At 41.7% G+C, this 7,526-nt stretch overlaps 1 pseudogene; it reads left to right on the plus strand.

Annotated features, from left to right (window-relative positions):
• The first annotated feature begins 389 nt into the window (after positions 1 to 389).
• Positions 390 to 4,094, plus strand: LOC134760141 (sal-like protein 4; annotated as a pseudogene).
• The last annotated feature ends 3,432 nt before the right edge of the window (positions 4,095 to 7,526 follow it).

Below are 7,526 nucleotides of genomic sequence, written 5' to 3' on the forward strand. Positions count from 1 at the left end.
GTTATTACACAACCTCCAGTCTCTTTCAGAATTTCCAAACAGAGGGAAAAATTAGGTGGACTTGAGATAGTAACTCAATCCAATAGATTTCCCACAGAAGTGAAAAATAGCTTTGTTTTTTGTTCACTGTATTAAACAAAATACTGCCCTCTAGATCCAATCGCCAATTTATAGTAAGTACAAAGGACAGCAGAACATATTAAACCCATCACAAGTATACAGTAAGCAAAATTTATAGTATGAAAAACTCTGCAAGACAGACACCCTGGGTCTTTTTTTCTTCCCACAATAAACTACAAAGAATGAGTGAGGGGATCTATGGATCAGAAGGGCCTTTAAAAAACATATCAGCCAGAACTGTGGCTTTCCCAGTGCCCCATGCTAGCACCATGTAGAAGTGCAAGCAGACAAAACCCCAGCATGCCAGCTTGGAGGGGGACCAGGGCAAGCAGCAACTGAATCCAGAGTTTGCAGATGCAGCCTGAATGGTGCCAGTGGTGGGGGCCCGGGGTGCTCCAATGGATCACCAAGGGAATGATGATGAAGCGAATGAGGACAAAGCCACATGGTAAAATGGCTTCATCAGGAGGAGATGGACACCTGCGAGAAATACTGTGCAGAGTTCTTTAGCATCTCTGAGTTCTTGGAACATAAGAAAAATTTCACTAAAAATCCCCCTGTCCTCTTCAGGAATGACAGTGAGAGGCCATGACAGCTCTCTGGAGCTGGACTGAGCCATACCAGCCACTCAGTCCAAGTAATAAAGATGGTCACAAGGAGAACAGTGGCAGCTCAGGAGACATGAAAGAGAAGCCGGGTGTGGAGTCTGTGGTGCACTTACAGACAGAGATGGCCCTGCCACCCACACCTAAGGACACAGGCTATTTACCCACAGGCAAAGTAGGCAATACTAACGTGCCCATGCAGGCTCTCTGGGGCACGAAGGTGGCAGTGAATCAGTGGAGGGCAGGTGCACTGCCAACCTGTGCCCAGCGCCCACAGCATCCCATGGGTCCTCCAGCAGATCTTGTATCTGCAACAGCAGCCACAGCAGATACAGCTCACCAAGCAGATCTACACTGAGATGAACATGTGGGCCTCCCATGTCCTCCACTGTGGCAGGGCAGGGGCTGACACCCTGAAGACTTTGGGCAGCCACATGTCCCAGCAGGTTTCTGCAGCTGTGGTTTTGCTTAGCCAGAAGGCTAGAAGCCAAGGTCTGTCTCTGGATGCCTTGAAACAAGCCAAGATATCGAACGCCAACACCCCTTCTACATTCAGCACTCTGCCCCAGGACTGATGCCTTTTGCTCTGAAGCCAGATGGGAAAAGTGTACTCCCTTCCCTTTCCCTGTTTGGGAAAACATCATGTCTCCCACACTGAGTGCTTTGCTCCCTCAGGCTCTGGGCTTGGTGCTCTTCCAGGGTCCTTTCTCCACTATGGCATTAGACCCATCCAAGAAAGGGAAAGGAAAGCTACAGAACATCTCCAAGCACAAGTGTAAGTACTCTAGCAAGGTTTTGGGGACTGAGAGCTTCTTGTGGATCCACCTCTGCTCCCACACTGGAGAGAGACCCTTTGTGTGCTACGTCTGTAGTCATCGTTTCACTACCAAGGGCAACCTCAGGGTACACTTTCACAAACATATCCAAGAGAAGGTGAACCCCCAGCTGTTTGTTGAGTTCCAGGACAAAATGGCAACAGGCAGTGGCAACCTATATGCACTCTGTACCCGCCCCCTTCAATGAATCGAGTCTCTCTTTAAACAGCAAACTTGTCCTTGTAACTTCCTCTCTAAGGTTACCTCAGAATCTCTCTTCAGAGACTAACCCCAAGAACATCATGGATGGCCTGTTGCCCAACGACCTGTAGCCCAGTCCTTCTGCAGAAAGTGAGGGCAGGCCTACACTCCTTGAGGTAGGGACAAACAATAATTCACCAAGGATTGGTGGCTTCTAAGTGAGTGGGACCCCCAGCCAGGACCAGAGACCCTAAAATTGCTGTAGCTGTTTGAGAACATCCACAAGGCCGCCACTGGCTTCATTTTCTACTGATTCCTAAACTTACTCTCTCTCAAAATGTATTACTGCGCACGCACCCACACATCAGGGAAAGACCATTCCAGTCTAAGATTCGTAGTTGAGATTTTTCTACCAAAGGCAACCTGCAGACGCACCTTGAGGTTCACTGAACCAACACACCCATAAAGAGGCAGCATTCATGCCTCATCTGCCAGAGTTACCAATGCCGTAATATTGAAGCAGCATATTCGGATGCACATGGGCAGTCAGATTCCCAATACTCCCTTGCCAGAGGATCCCTGTGACCTTATGGTCCTGATCCAGTGATGGTCAGTGAGGATGGCCTGCAGTGCCAGAGCAGCCGAAAAATGGTTCAGTGGAGAGCAATGGCTTGACCAATGACTCATCCTTACTGAAACGAGACCAGAAGTGTGAGAGCTGAAGTCCAGACACCATGGAAAATAGGTCCTTCCAGGTACTCTCTCTGGCCAATAGTGAGGCACAAATCATCAAGTCAATGTCTCCTGATGCTGGGGGCCAATCAGAGAGCTTTGAGAACAAATGCAGAGATGGAGGGTCGGAGCAGGCTCCCTTCAACGTTTATCTGAGCCCAGCCAACCTATGTCAAACTTGAAGTTCCGGGTATATTTGTAGGACCTTCAATCTTGTCTCCAGGGATGACCCCTTTGTTAGAGGCCCAGCTACACCGACGGGTCAAGCAACACGGCTGCACCCAGTGTGGGAAGAACTTCTTGTCCACTAGTCTTTTCAGATTCATGGACAGACTCACACTGGAGAGAAGCCTTTTGTATGCAACATTTGTGGGACAGCTTTTACCACCAAAGGCAACTTGAGGGTCTACTATATGACACATAGGGTGAACAATAACTGCACACCATGAGAGGAAGCTGGTCCTGGAGAACACCATGGCTCTGTTAGGTACAAAAGGAAAAAGAGTCTCAGAAATGTTTCCTAAGGAAATCCCAGCCCCTTTGGTGAGTGTGGACACTGTTGTAAAGAATCAGTACACCCCCACACTTGACTGCAGTCTGGCGGTGAAAACCAGTGAGCTCTCTCTGATCCAGAGTAGCTGTATTCCCACCCTCCTGGTTTCCTTGGTGGCTGTCTCCATCATGAATAGCACCACCATCTCCAGATGGTGGCTCCCAATCAGGTGTCAGTGCAGATGTGGAAAAACCAGGTGCTATTGACAGCATTCCCAAACACCAGTTCCCTCACTTCCTGGAAGAAAACAAGGTTGCATTCTTCTTTTTTTTCTTTTCTTTTTCTTTTTCTTTTTTTTTTTTTTCCAGCTTAGCTTAACTTGCATGGAAGGATAAATGCAGACAGAGTTAAATCTCTAGAATCTGCCATTTTTTTTTTTTTTTTTGTAAAGGCCCGTCTCCTCCTGTTTCCTTTCTTTTTTATTTTTATTTTTTCGAGATGGAGTCTTACTCTGGAGGCTGGAGTGCAGTGGCGTGATCTCAGCTCACTGCAATCTCTGCCTCCCAGGTTCAAGCAATTCTCCTGCCTCAGCCTCCTGAGTAGCTGGGACTACATGCATGTGCCACTGCATGCAGCTAATTTTTGTATTTTTAGTAGAGACGGGGTTTCATCATGTTGGCCAGGCTGGTCTCGAATTCCTGACCTCGTGATCCACCCACCTCAGCCTCCCGAAGTGCTGGAATTACAGGTGTGAGCCACTTGTGCCCAGCCTTCTTTTTCTTACTGGTATGCAAATGATGTTTATGAAGGTTGTGACCACCACCTCAAGCATGACTGAAATGAAAATGAAAAAAATGAAAAAAAAATTATACCAAAGCAAATATACACTGGATTTTTTTTTTTTAAAGCAGCAGGTCTTGCAAAGTAGCCTTGTTACTTGTGACAAACTGTATACATAGGACTTTTGTACAACCTAGGGTGACTTTTTCTAAGACCATTATCTATTTCAAGGTGGAAGCATTGGAACTTATTGAACCACAATGGAAGAGACAACTACTTAGCCTAATTGGGGTGAAGGGTATTGGTAACCGCATGCAGGTAAACGGACAAGATCTGTCATCTATTTAGAGAACTGTTTTATATTCCCCCAAGCCTGTTAACATCTGTTTTTAAAAAATATACTTTTAAAAGAACAAAAAACTAAGGTTGTACAATTATAAAATTGCTTCAACCTTAGAACCTTAAGTAGGATGCCCTCAGATGGACTTATGTTAGTGCTTAGGGATTCATTGTGTGTGTTGCTGTTTATTCAAATGCTGTTCAGTCAGAACCGCAAGAGTGCCAATGTCCTCTTCATACTTCCCAAATGCCTTTTTCTTCCTGAACCTGAGGTGGACACCTGAATGGGGAATCTCAGGTGACTTAATTTAGCTTGCCAGTGCCTTCCCTGTTGAAAAACTGGGTTTTCATTCTTGAGAAGAAACTCATGGAAGGGTGTTTCCTGCCATAGGTTCACACACTATTTTTTTGTTATGTTTAATTTATTTGGTGCAACTTAGGAAGATTGTTTTTTCTTGAGGATTTTATGAAGGCTATGAAGTTGGAACAGGTGAGTCCTGGATACGAAAGCTTTTATTTATCTCCCTTATTTATTTGTTTATTAGCCATAGTCTCTATTTTCCTATTTTAAGACCACTGAAGTATTCCCAGGTTGTGTCTTAAACCTAAAAGTCAATGTATTGGTGGAAAGAGTTGGATGTTCAAGGTGTTTTGTGATTCCTTTGTTTGTAATCTCCTTTCGTATATGTAATAATACTGAGCAAATGAAACAGCTCTCTAATGGTTTAACAAGAAAGGAGAAAGAAAAACCCTAATTTCTGGAAGAAGTCTATCCCTTCTATGTGCAAGGCCCTGAATGAAATGTAGATCAAGACTGTTAGCTAATGTTTTGTCTCTTTGTTATTGCACCTGATTTTAGGCCTTTTTTTTTTTTTTCCATTTGTGCCTTTCCTTCTGGAATTGTAAGTGAACACAATAATGGTATCTGCTTATACTGTGAAGTGGATATTGTTACAGAGACCACACCAGTGGCTTTTTCACTGTTGAGCTAATAATGCCTTGTGAATGTATGATCTTTGGAGAAACTCCTATAGCTGTGCTGCTAATGCTATCTGTCTGCTGGAAAATAAATTTTGAATGTTTTCTCTTTGGAAAACATGTCCACAAATCACATATGTGACTCTTAGGTGAATTCTGAATCAGATAAGCTGTAAAATAATTGAAAATGTAAACACATTTACCAATTTGGTTGTGTTTTCAAAAGTCAAAATTTAGTGATAGTACTAAAATAAGCAAAAGCAAAATAATATGATATTTTAAAAATACATGAATGGCTTTAAAAAAATAAATGAATGTGTAAGTTTAGTTGGGGCATAAATAAAACAAAATTGACCGAGAATCAATATTTGATGAACATGGGTGATGGGTACATGGGGTTTCATTGTTCCATACTGTATACTTTTCTATACATTTGAGAAATTTTCTTTAAAAAAATTAAAAATAGAAATTGGCTAGATTCAAATCCTGTCATCTCCATTGCAGCATGACTTTTGATTCTTTAACCTGTTGATGTCTCAGTTTCCTCATCCATTAAATGGTGATAATAGAATTTACCTCGTGAAGTCAAGTTGAGAATTAAAATTATACGTATTTACATATACCTATATGTTTAAATTAAACTATACATGATTTTATACAGACACAGTTTTCGCACGGTACATAGCATGGCATGTTGATGCAGTAGAGACTCAATCTGTGACAGCCAATGTTAATGGAAAGGGTGGAATTTGTTCAGGGCCTAAATCAGATTTTCAATCATGTGTTGGTTTCATAACACCACACTGCTCCTTGACGTGTTTTTCAAAGGAAAGAGCCAAAACTCATTGATAAGGAAAGGACATCTTGGCACTGCTTGAAAATCACCCCAACAAGTCCCTATATCCCCATTTGCAGCTCCAGTAAATATTCCCATTTGCAGCTGCTCCCCCGCCAGTACCTACCCTGCTGATAAGGCCCAGGCCCTGTCAGAGAAGCAGCACATAATGGATGTTTAACATAAAAGTGTTTTTAGGGGGCAGGCAGGGCTGCTTTAATTCCCCTAACTAGGTAATTTAAGGTATATTTTCTCATATTTGCCAACAGACCAAAGAAGAAATGCTCTAAGATGTAATCAATATTCACATCAGCCTTCAAACCAATTTGGTTTCAGTCTTTCACACTGTTGAAATAAACAACCCTGTGAAGTCCCACACATCAAGATAAAGGCCAATAAAGAAACGGCATTTTTCCCTTGAGCAAATATACATCTAAAAGATGACTTGTGAAGCAATAAATATAGGTTATGGAGATTTTCCCCTCTTCCTCTAAGAGTACATAAACACTTTAAAATGTATTTGAAATATTATTGATTGCTGAATTAATATATTTTGTAAGATGAGGTAATTATTGACAAAGAAGATATTCTCATCCTGTATTCAGTTTAAATGCAAGCTGTCATACAAAAAAGAGGTGATTTATAACCTGCTCCAGGAAGCTAGGAGAAGGTTTCATCCACCCCCAAAGCACAGACACCTCCTCACTCTTCTGCTTGTTAACAGTAATTTGGATGCCACTGTGTCTGGTCACAGATCTGTGTCTCTGCTTAAATTGTCCCCATTGCACAAAATGTTCTTTCTCCATCTCCACAGGCTAAACTTCTGTCTCAACCTCCTATGACTGTACTTTCGGAAAGGAAAGTGGGGAACACAGTAGATGAGAAAAGACATCTGTTTTGCTGGTTGATAGTCTAGAAGATGTGGCCTAGACATTGAATTATTGTCATTTCATAATTTATAAGAATAACTATTAAAATTCCCAGTGGTCCTGGATAATGTATAGTCACCATTCTTATCTTACAAGACATAGCTGTCCTGATGCAAAGATACAACGTGTTTAATCTTTCCTTCTCTAAATTTCTCAATCACTCTTTAACCTTTGTTGCGACTTACCACTTGATACGTTGCATTTTGTTTCTGAAAATTCATATCTATAACTACACCATGATCAGAATGGCTAAAGTGAAAAAGACTACACTAAATATTGACAAGAACATGGAGCAACAGAAATTCACATACTCGGCTGGAAGGAAGGTCAACTGGTACAATTTCAAAAAACATTTGGCAATATTTACTACAGCTGAACATGTGCATTCCCTGTAATGCAGAAATTCCATTTCTACCTATATGCCCAATAAGAAGTTACATATATTCATTTGTAAAACATGTACAAGAATAAGAACATGTATTACATCAGTGATTATAATATCCTAAAACTGGAAAGCAACTCAGATGCACATCAGCAGTTTCAAAGATAAATAAAGTACGATAATGAAACACTACCCAGCAATGAGAATGAATAAATTTGCCATATGCTCAAGGCAGATTGAATCACACAAATATTACTGAGTGAAAAATGAAAGCAAAAGAAATTCAAGAAAAGGCAAGACTAGGCTATGAAGTTGTA

The sequence above is a fragment of the Pongo abelii genome, chromosome 15 (genome assembly GCF_028885655.2).
Source record: "Pongo abelii isolate AG06213 chromosome 15, NHGRI_mPonAbe1-v2.0_pri, whole genome shotgun sequence".
Taxonomy (NCBI): Eukaryota; Metazoa; Chordata; class Mammalia; order Primates; family Hominidae; genus Pongo; species Pongo abelii.